We start from the raw sequence: 12,846 nt of genomic DNA on the forward strand, positions 1-12,846 counted from the left end.
GACAGCACAGACATCTCAGACATCTCAGACATTTCAGACATCTCAGACATCACAGTTATCTCAGACATCACAGACATCACAGACATCTCAGACATCTTAGACATCTCAGACATCACAGACTTCACAGACATCACAGACATCTCAGACATCATAGACATCTCGGACATCTCAAACATCAAATTACAGACATTACAGACATCTCGGACATCTCAGACATCACGGACATCTCGGACATCTCAGACCTCTCAGACATCATAGACATCTCGGACATCTCAAACATCAAATTACAGACATTACAGACATCTCGGACATCACAGACATCTCAGACATCTCAGACATTTCGAACATCTCGAACATCACAGACATCTCAGACATCTCGCACAGCATAGACATCTCAGACATCTCGGACATCACAGACATCAAAGACATCTCAATCATCTCAGTCATCACAGACAACACAGACATCTTAGACATCTCAGACATCACAGACATCACAGACATCACAGACATCTCAGACATCATAGACATCTCGGACATCTCAAACATCAAATTACAGACATTACAGACATCTCGGACATCTCAGACATCACGGACATCTCGGACATCTCAGACCTCTCAGACATCATAGACATCTCGGACATCTCAAACATCAAATTACAGACATTACAGACATCTCGGACATCACAGACATCTCAGACATCTCAGACATTTCGAACATCTCGAACATCACAGACATCTCAGACATCTCGCACAGCATAGACATCTCAGACATCTCGGACATCACAGACATCAAAGACATCTCAATCATCTCAGTCATCACAGACAACACAGACATCTTAGACATCTCAGACATCACAGACATCTCAGACATCACAGTGTTCTCAGGCATCACAGTTCTCTGAGACATCTCATACATCTTAGATATCACAGACATCACAGACATCTCAGACATCTCAGAAATCATAGTTATCTCAGACATCTCAGAGATCTTAGACATCACAGACATCAAAGACATCTCCGACATAACATCACAGACATCACGGACATCACAGACATCTCAGACATCTAAGACATGAAATCACAGACATCTCAAACATCACAGTCATCTCAGACATCTCAGACATCTCAGACATCTCAAACATCTCTGACATCACAGACATCTCGGACTTCTCGGACAGCACAGACATCTCAGACATCTCGGACATCTCAAACATTTGAGACATCACAGACATCTCAGACATCTCAGACATCTCGAACAGCACAGACAGTACAGACATCTCAGACAGCACAGACATCTCAGACATCTCAAACATCTCAAACCTCTCAGACATCTCGGACATCTCAGACATCTCAGACATCTCAGACCTCTCAGACATCTCGGACATCTCGAACATTTCGGACATCTCAAACATCTCAGACATCTCGAACATCTCATACATCTCAGACATCTCCGACATCTCACACATCACAGACATCACAGAAATCTCACACATCACAAACATCACAGACATCATAGTCATCACATACGTCACAGACATCTCAGACATCTCAGACATCATAGACATCTCAGACATCACAGACATCATAGATATCTCGGACATCACAGACATCTCAGACATCTCCAACATCTCGGACATCACAGACATCTCAAACATCTCGGACTTCACAGACATCTCAGACATCTCAGACATCTCGAACATCTTGAATATCTCAAACAACTCAGACATCAAATCACAGACATCACAGACATCTCAGACATCAAATCACAGACATCACAGACATCAAATCACATCAAATCATAGACATCTCAGACATCACAGACATCTCGTACATCTCAGACATCTTAGACATCACAGACATCTCAGACATCACAGACATCTCAGACATCATAGACATCTCGGACATCTCATACATGTCAGACATCTCCGACATCTCACACATCACAGATATCTCAGACATCACAGACATCACAGAAATCTCACACATCACAAACATCACAGACATCACAGTCATCACATACGTCACAGACATCTCGGACATCTCGGACATCACAGACATCTCAGACATCACAGACATCATAGATATCTCAGACATCATAGATATCTCAGACATCACAGACATCTCAGACATCTCCGACATCTCGGACATCACAGACATCTCAGACATCTCGGACTTCACAGACATCTCAGACATCTCAGACATCTCGGACATCTCGAATATCTCAGACATCAAATCACAGACATCACAGACATCTCAGACATCAAATCACAGACATCACAGACATCTCAGACATCAAATCATAGACATCTCAGACATCACAGACATCTCGTACATCTCAGACATCTCATACATCTCAGACATCACAGACATCTCTGACATCTCATACATCTCAGACATCTCAGACATCTCAGACATCTTAGTCTTCTTATATATCACAGATATCTCAGACATTTCAGAGATCTCAGACATCACAGTTATCTCAGACATCACAGACATCACAGACATCTCAGACATCTTAGACATCACAAACATCACAGACATCACAGACATCACAGACATCATAGACATCTCGGACATCTCAAACATCAAATTACAATCATTACAGACATCTCAAACATCTCAGACATCACAGACATCATAGACATCTCAGACATCTCGGACATCTCCTCGGACATCTTAGACATCTCAAACATCTTAGAATTTTCAGACATCTCAGACATCTCAGATATCACAGACATCACAGACATCTCCGACATCTCAGACTTCTCGGACAGCACAGACATCTCAAACATCTCAAACATCTTAGACATCTGAGACATCACAGACATCTCAGACATCTCGGACAGCACAGATAGTACAGACATCTCAGACATCTCGGACATCTCAAACATCTCGGACAACACAGACAGCACAGACATCTCAGACATCTCGGACATCTTAAACATTTGAGACATCACAGACATCACAGACATCTCAGACATCACAGACATCACAGACATCACAGACATCACATACGTCTCAGACATCTTAGACATCTCAGACATCACAGACTTCACAGACATCACAGACATCTCAGACATCATAGACATCTCGAACATCTCAAACATCAAATTACAGACATCTTAGACATCTCAGACATCACAGACATCACAGACATCATAGACATCTCAGACATCTCGGACATCTCAAACATATCAGACATCTCCTCGGACATCTTAGACATCTCAGACATCTTAGAATTTTCAGACATCTCAGACATCTCAGACATCTCAGACATCTCAGACATCTCAGATATCACAGACATCACAGACATCTCCGACATCTCGGACTTCTCGGACAGCACAGACATCTCAGACATCTCGGACATCTCAGACATCTCAGTCCTCTCAGACATCTCGGACATCTCAGACATCTCGGACAGCACCGACAGTACAGACATCTCAGACATCTCTGACATCTCGGACATCACAGATATCTCAGACATCTCAGACATCTCAGACCTCTCAGACATCTCGGACATCTCGAACATCTCGGACATATCAGACATCTCAGACATCTCGAACATCACAGACATCTCAGACATCTCGGACTTCTCGGACAGCACAGACATCTCGGACATCACAGACATCTCAGACATCTCCTAGGACAACTTATACATCTCAGACATCTTAGAATTTTCAGACATCTCAGACATATCGGACAGCACAGGTAGTATAGACATCTCAGACGTCTCAGACATCTCGAACATCTCAGACATCTCAGACATCTCAGACCTCTCAGACATCTCAGACATCCAGACCTCTCAGACATCTCGGTTATCTCGAACATCTCGGACATCTCAGACATCTCGGACATCTCTAACATCTCGGACAGCACAGACAGTACAGATATCTCAGACATCTCAGACATCACAGACATCACAGACATCACAGACATCTCAGACATCACAGACATCACAGACATCTCAGACATCTTAGACATCTCATCACAAACTTCACAGACATCACAGACATCTCAGACATCATAGACATCTCGAACATCTCAAACATCAAATTACAGACATTACAGACATCTCAGACATCTCAGACATCTCAGACATCACAGACATCACAGACATCATAGACATCTCAGACATCTCGAACATCTCAAACATCTCAGACATCTCCTCGGACATCTTAGACATCTCAGACATCTTAGAATTTTCAGACATCTCAGACATCTCAGATATCACAGATATCACAGACATCTCCGACATCTCGGACTTCTCGGACAGCACAGACATCTCAGACATCTCGGACATCTCAGACATCTCAGACATCACAGACATCTCAGACATCTCAGACATCTCAGTCCTCTTAGACATCTCGGACATCTCAGACATCTCGGACAGCACAGACAGTACAGACATCTCAGACATCTCTGACATCTCGGACATCACAGATATCTTAGACATCTCAGACATCTCAGACCTCTCAGACATCTCGGACATCTCAGACATCTCAGACATCTCGGACATCACAGACATCTCAGACATCTCGAACTTCTCGGACAGCACAGACATCTCAGACATCTAAGACATCTCGGACATCACAGACATCTCAGACATCTAAGACATCTCAGACATCTCCTCGGACATCTTAGACATCTCAGACATCTTAGAATTTTCAGACATCTCAGACATCTCGGACAGCACAGATAGTATAGACATCTCAGACATCTCGAACATCTCAGACATCTCAGACATCTCAGACCTCTCAGACATCTCAGACCTCTCAGTTATCTCGAACATCTCGGACATCTCAGACATCTCAGACATCAAATCACAGACATCACAGACATCTCAGACATCAAATCACAGACATCACAGACATCCCAGACATCTCGGACATCTAAAACATCGAATCACGGACATCTCAGACATCACAGACATCTCGTACATCTCAGACATCACAGACATCTCTGACATCTCATACATCTCAGACATCTCAGACATGTTAGACATCACAGACATCACAGACATCTTAGACATCTCAGACATCTTAGTCTTCTTAGTTATCACAGACATCTCAGACATTTCAGACATCTCAGACATCACAGTTATCTCAGACATCACAGACATCACAGACATCTCAGACATCTTAGACATCACAGACATCTCAGACATCACAGACATCACAGACATCTCAGACATCACAGACATCACAGACATCTCAGACATCATAGACATCTCGGACATCTCAAACATCAAATTACAGACATTACATTCCTCTACCTAAATAATTTGGAGGAAACAAACACTACCTTATTGGATGAATTACTAATATATTATATGATGTTTAATCGATATAAATATTAAATATTAAATATTTTAGAGTAAAATGTCTAATACTTTTGTAATATTTCAAATAAGAAATATGCTAGAGATATTATAATCAAAGATATTATATTGAGTTGTGTGGAACCGATGCTTGCAGAATCTGTAATGTCGATTAATGAAACAAATACTTTTGTAATCTTTCAAACTCTCATGTTGGATTATAAATGTCTCAATACATCTCCAAAGCGTGTCGATTAGGGACACGAGAATAAGTTCGTCGGGTGCTTTCGTTACACCCATTTAAAATAGTTTGAAATCTAGCAAATCAAATATTACGATTGACTAACTAGAAATGTAATGGATTGTTTAGACCAAAGGAACAAAGATTGGAATGAACATAGAAATGAGAAAGGGAATAAAAGCCTCAAAATTTAGTACATGGTTTCAAAGATGGAAATAAGTTATTCTCATGCTTTATTTACATTGGTTAAAGAGTATTTAATACACTTCCAGAATTAAGGGTTTTCTTTTTCCTTCTTCCTTCTTTATACGGTTCTTCTAACTTCTTTAAAAAAAAAAATTAAATGTGAGAATGAAGAAATTAGGAAGGAGAAAGAAAGGAAGGAGAAGAGTATTTTGTCATATTTATGTCCTAGGTTTTTTTTTACAAAAAAAACAAGAAATCTTGTCGGTGTTATAATTGTGCCTCATTTCAATATATCATCTTCTTAGAGCTCTTACACATTAGGTTTTCGAAAATGGATATCCCAAATGCTAACAAATGCTACCTTTTAACCTTTGGTAGATATATTTTAAGCACCTTCCTAACTTAAAGATTATTTTAAAAAAAATTGAAAGGTATTAATGAAACTTCTTACCATTCAACCACTATTTTGAAACATTACTCAAACTTCAAAGGTAATTTTGAAACAAAGTATTAACCTCCCTAAGAACATTTTGAAGAATTCTTTTAAAAATCTATTGAAGTATTATTGAAACCTTTTAAATTTAGAAGTATTTTTAAGATAAAAGTTTAGAAATATTTTTATTAACTTAGCCAAAACTTTATAGAAATAAAAAGGAGGAAAAAGGATATAGAAGAACATACATATAGGAAACCTTTGATTTTGGGAGCGGTTTGACCGAGTGTAAAGAAAGTATAAGAATAATTATTCTCCTATCTCATCTTTGAAAATGTGTATTAAACAAAAGATTTTATTTCGCTTTCTCATTCTTATGTTCATTTCATTCTGATCTTCGTTCCCTTGGTCAAAACGCTTCCTTAAGTAACAAAATTAAAGTTGTAGCTTTCAAACTAGTTTGAATGAGTGTAAAGAAAGCACGACAATAACTTATTCTCATGTTCATCTTCAAAACATGTCGAACATGTATTAGACATCTATAAAGATAAATTCAACATTTGTATCGAACGCTTCACTTCAAATAAATTTTTAGAGTAAAATACACAATAAATTATTTAAAATATATTAGTGCATAAACTTATTGGTTTTAAATTTCTTTCTAATATAAAATTGTACTTAATCAATTGTAATATATGACAGCTTTCAAGCTGCTTTGCACAGGTGTAAAGAAAGCATGAGAATAACTATAGATAGATAAGTACGTAATTCCTTTATTGTAGAGAGAGAGGGTTTAGTATAAAGAGAGAGAGCACTCTAATGCTTGTTGAAATCCTTGAGGACATCTTCAAAGGAAAAGACCCACGGCAGTCTCATGTTAAACCCAAAGTGCTTCACCTTTGCAATATATGACCAAGGGATACCATCGTCATTTATAGTTTCTATCACAAGAATATAATATTGATGATTAGGTAAGGGGTTGTCGATAATATCGGACAGACCGTTCACCACACGCTTGTAAATTAAACAATGTCCCTGCTTGTTTTTCCATTCCACTGCAGCCCGTGCAGCTTGTTGTACTTTTTGGTGGTTGACATCCCTAATTGGAAATGGAACGGGAGGAAACACTTCTTCACAACTCATTTTGGAACAACTATGATAGATAGTTTCAACAAACTTGCTTTGCTCGTGAATACTTTGAAGTTTGATATTTATAGTCGTGGTTAAACACTATTCAAATTAATATAGCCGAATCTTACTACAAAGTCTAATCGAGCATTCCTCTCTTATTTTTCAAAGATTAAAAAAAAATTATTCTCTCTCTCGAATATGGTACGGTATTGATTGTTCATGAATACTTATGGGTTCGATATTTATAATTGTAGTTGAATGCTACTTAAATTGATGAAATGAAATTTGACAATAGAGACTAATAGACGTATGTCCATTATGAGATAGCTTGGAATCAAATTCTTTTTAGTTAGAACAATGGATGCACTGTCTTTCATTATCATGCATACTTTTTAGTTTTAAAATAAATTAATTTTATTAAGCCGGATTATTTATTAATTTCATTAAATTAATTTTAATATGTTGTTATGTTTTCTTTTTTCCAAAATTTATTTTATCAATTCAAATTTTTAATGTTTTATTAATAAATTTAATATTAACTTAATAAAAAATAATAATAATAATTGTATTTTTTTTTTCAAAATTCATAGACTAAATTAATAAAAATATTATTAAATTTTGCCGTCGGTCTAACAAATATCTTTCAAAAGTTTCTGTAATACCCTTCAACTGTTAAAAAAATCTAAAAAACACCTATAAACTTTTAAGTTTAGAAATATCCTAACCATTAATTTTGGATAGATACTATTATTTTTTCCGAAAATACTCTTAATTTTGAAAAAAGTTTCAAAATTACCCTTTGACGTTTAATGGTGTTTCAAAAATATCCATGAATAATTCCAAGTTGAACTAAAGGAATCAAACTCGAAGTATTAATTTGGATAAGTATCAATTTTTATTCTCCATTTGAACATGAATTAAATTTATTTTTTTTTGTGAGTATATCGATTTATAGAAGTCAAATATCTAAGAGTTACAACAATAAAAATGAGATATGGATAAGAGACATAAATATGATACTATATAATTATGGTAACATGTCATTTTTAAAAAAATCTAGGACACAAACGTGACAATGCACATTAACTTTAAAAAAAATATATTTTAAAATTAATTAATTTTATATTAAAAAGAGATTCAAAATAAATAAGTTTATATATTTGTATGTTTAAATATAATTTAATGTACATTTCGTTCTTAAAATTTAATCAGAGTCATGACAGGTTAGATTTAAATGTCTAACCTATCTATTGTATTAAGAAATGTTCAATACCTATCCAGCAAGTGTTCAATACATAGCCAACACGTGTCAAGAGGGACATGAAAAGAATTAGTTAAAAATTTGGGGTTATCTTAAGGGTGACAGGAAGCAAATAACTCACCCTTATCATGATTCTTAATAAGATTCAAGTTGCGTAAGAAACTGTCCACAACCTACATAAGACCATCAACGTATCCATTTACTTTCATGGAGTAGTGAGGTGACCACACAACGAACTATTCTTTTGCCTTTTACTAAAGATACCGTGTGCTCGCCGCTCCAAGTGGCATGCGGCTATTTTTTTTAGGAGTCCTCTCGTTTGAGCCGCACGTACATCAATTTTTGTTTAAAATAGTTTTTTTTTAATTTTATTATTAAAATCGGTATTTTGTTTCTTTTATTATGTTTGCAAGTATGTGTTTTGTATATGGTCTTTAAAGGACTCTAAATTTCACCTTATAATATATGGTCTCCACATGGATCTCAAAACATTTAAATCTTCTCACAAGTTAGAGTAATATTGGTTTTCATTAGTATCACAACGAGCTAGATAAAACAGTTCTAGAACTTTAAATTCAATAACGAATAACTTGTGTTTGACTCGTGTTAGGACATTTCTTTTTATCTCTAATATTAATTTATGGAACATACTGATTCCCATTAAAGGGTTTGTGTTCTTGGATTTTCAGTTTGTTAAGCCCAACATCAGCTTGGTTTGGGGTGTGGCTCTCTACGGCCCTCCTAGTCAAACTCACTCGGTGCTCATCTCAACCATGATGCCGTTCAACAAGAAAGATCTCGAAAATGACCGGATTATCGCATTAACCATTTGAATCACCTCAACCCCACTTGCTAAAATTGAACCAAATATCTATAACATAACTCTAACAAAGGTACGAAGTTCATAAAAGTCTTTTTAATCTAAGATACTATTGAACTTGACCATGAGAGTGCGTCTCAAATGTAGGAAATGTTTAAATATAATTGGTGACAAAAGATGACAAAAGATGAAACTATGAAATAAAAAGAAATAGGAAAATAATATTCCATTGCCCAGAATCCAACCTGGGTATCTTGGGTGAAACCCAAATATCCTAAGCGCCGGACAACAATGGAGTCTTTTGTCCGGTCGCTGAAGAGTTTTAACATGATCTTTTGCGGAATGTCTAACTCTTCGACACGTGCTTCCATGTGTATGATAGAGTTTTCAGAGCTACTGCGACTTTTCGAGCTGTTCGATCATGTGGCTCTTTCTTCAAAATAGTGAACATCAAAGTCAGTTCTTTGATTGGCAACCCATCAAGGGGAGGCTCAATTGCAACGATTCCATCATCGATCTTCCCATGAGTTTATGGTGCATGACCAATATTTTATACCATTCACCTTGGAGCGCCACAATAGTTTTGCATTGTCCATGAGTTTTGAGAGAATTTTTCAAAGTTTTTCAGAAAGACCTTCTATGTACCTTAATCATTCTATTTATAGAGTGATATTTGCATGTTCATGCAAATTTGAGATTACCAAATTTTGATGCTCAAAATTCCACTCAAATTGGTAGGATTATTTGCAAACATGCAAGTTTGTTAAACCATATATTGACACTCAATATTCCACTAACTCAAACATCGATTTTCGAAATAAGTGAAGTCTATCATTTTAACTTTCTCTATTTTAATTTAATAATTTATTTAAATAATTAATTTCAAATCAAAATAATATTAAATGATCAATTAAACCATTAAACTACAATTTAACATTCAATCAAATGCAAATCCCAATCAATTCTAGCCCATATTGATTATGAATCCCTATTCATAATTAAAATATTTAAATCTTATTTAAATATCTCCACTTCTCTCATTTTGTTTAATTAGTAATTAAATAAAAATGCAGTTAAATATATCATATATATTTAGCAAATATTCCCTAATTTGAGTTCAAACACTTCAAACTCATTCGTCACACTATTCTAAGGTTTAGTTCGATATGAGCTAGCAAGGGGACCTAATGGACCTACAGATCATGGGCTCCAACGATCTGAGATTAACCAGCTTAACTCATTAACCTTTTAACCAACATTCGTTAACTATTAGAACACTTCACTATAGCCTAGTAGTTGCATTCCCCTCACTATGGATATATTGTTGTCCATTTGATATAACCATGATTAGTAAGTCGATTCTTCACAGGTTGTTCGTAACTAGAGCTGGGTCAATTTACTGTTTTTATCCCTAAAGTTACTTCTTGTTCCTTCAGTCCCACTGATCCTCTAATGAACAATTGGTTTGTGGTCCAACCACCAAACCGAATCTCTCTCGGGTCAATGAGAAGGTGGGGCCCCTTGTTCAAGACCTAGAGTCAGTAATTAAGGGAACAACCTCTCTACTATCCCTAAAAGCGGGTAAGAGTGAATTCTATCTTGCACCCTATGTCCCCAGATATCCACCCAGTCTTACCCTTAAAATGGGAGGCTTATTGAGTCAGCGAACTTCGGCCAATCTCACCCATGAAAATTTAAGGATAATTCTGAATAAACAGGATTTCATAGTTTGCTCAGGATTAAGGTCGAGTTACCTTGGTCATCGAGTGAAAAAATCAGTCTCAACAGTAAACGACATTATAAAGTGAGTGATTTTCTTCATGGTTCGATTTTATGCAATACTCATTGCATAGGACGCCCCCACTCACATGTCTTCACATGTACAATTTAGTGATCACATTGTTTATATCATATACAAAAGTGGGCCGCATCCATAGTGTCCCCGAGATAAGGTACTCAGCCTTATCCTTATACTATAGATCATTTTGACTATATACTTGAACTTGATCCACTCTTATGTCTCTACATATAGTTCAAGTAATCATACTATAGCCAGAATATTCTTAGTTTATTTGATTTCGATTAACGATCGTAAAATTCACTTTATTCAATAATGATCTTTATTGAATAAACATCAATAATAACTTTATTGTAAATAGAATATGTTCTTGTTTATAAACTATGAGTTTTATGACATAAAACCTAACAAACTCCCACTTGGACTAAAACTCTAGTNTATCTTGCACCCTATGTCCCCAGATATCCACCCAGTCTTACCCTTAAAATGGGAGGCTTATTGAGTCAGCGAACTTCGGCCAATCTCACCCATGAAAATTTAAGGATAATTCTGAATAAACAGGATTTCATAGTTTGCTCAGGATTAAGGTCGAGTTACCTTGGTCATCGAGTGAAAAAATCAGTCTCAACAGTAAACGACATTATAAAGTGAGTGATTTTCTTCATGGTTCGATTTTATGCAATACTCATTGCATAGGACGCCCCCACTCACATGTCTTCACATGTACAATTTAGTGATCACATTGTTTATATCATATACAAAAGTGGGCCGCATCCATAGTGTCCCCGAGATAAGGTACTCAGCCTTATCCCTGTACTATAGATCATTTTGACTATATACTTGAACTTGATCCACTCTTATGTCTCTACATATAGTTCAAGTAATCATACTATAGCCAGAATATTCTTAGTTTATTTGATTTCGATTAACGATCGTAAAATTCACTTTATTCAATAATGATCTTTATTGAATAAACATCAATAATAACTTTATTGTAAATAGAATATGTTCTTGTTTATAAACTATGAGTTTTATGACATAAAACCTAACAAACTCCCACTTGGACTAAAACTCTAGTGGGGTTTTATAATGTTAGTAGGGAGAAAGACATAAATACAATAAATTAGGGCATCACGTACCCATGAATTTTCTCCCACTTGCCCTATATTACATAACTCATAGTCCTAGACTTACTAGGTGCCCTTCAAACACTTTAGCCGTGAGGGGCTTCGTAAATGGATCAGCAATGTTGTGCTCTGAAGCTATCTTTGTGACAATCACATCTCCTCGTTGCACAATCTCCCTTGTGAGATGATATTTGCGCTCAATATGTTTTCTTCACTTATGGCTTCTTGGTTCTTTAGAATTTGCAACTGCTCCACTATTATCACAATAAAGTGTGATAGGCATATGCATATTTGGAACAACTTGCAAATAAGTTAAGAACTTCCTAAGCCATACAAGCAGGAACATACTCAGCCTCCATGGTGGAATCAACAATGCAACCTTTCTTTATGCTTCTCCATATTATTGCTCCTCCGTTCAAAGTGAAAATAGATCCCCATGTCGATTTTCTCGAATCGATATCGGTCTAAAAATCTGAGTCAGTGTACCCTGTAAGGATCAGATCCTTAGCGCCGTACATTAGCATATAGTACC

The 12,846-nt window shown here is 36.4% G+C and overlaps 1 non-coding gene across 1 annotated transcript; it reads left to right on the plus strand.

Annotated features, from left to right (window-relative positions):
- The first annotated feature begins 8,779 nt into the window (after nt 1-8,779).
- Nucleotides 8,780-8,896, plus strand: LOC111804579. Its single transcript, XR_002816543.1, has one exon. It is a non-coding gene; the product is annotated as a U5 spliceosomal RNA (small nuclear RNA).
- The last annotated feature ends 3,950 nt before the right edge of the window (nt 8,897-12,846 follow it).

The sequence above is a fragment of the Cucurbita pepo genome, chromosome LG10, assembly GCF_002806865.2.
Source record: "Cucurbita pepo subsp. pepo cultivar mu-cu-16 chromosome LG10, ASM280686v2, whole genome shotgun sequence".
NCBI lineage: Eukaryota > Viridiplantae > Streptophyta > Magnoliopsida > Cucurbitales > Cucurbitaceae > Cucurbita > Cucurbita pepo.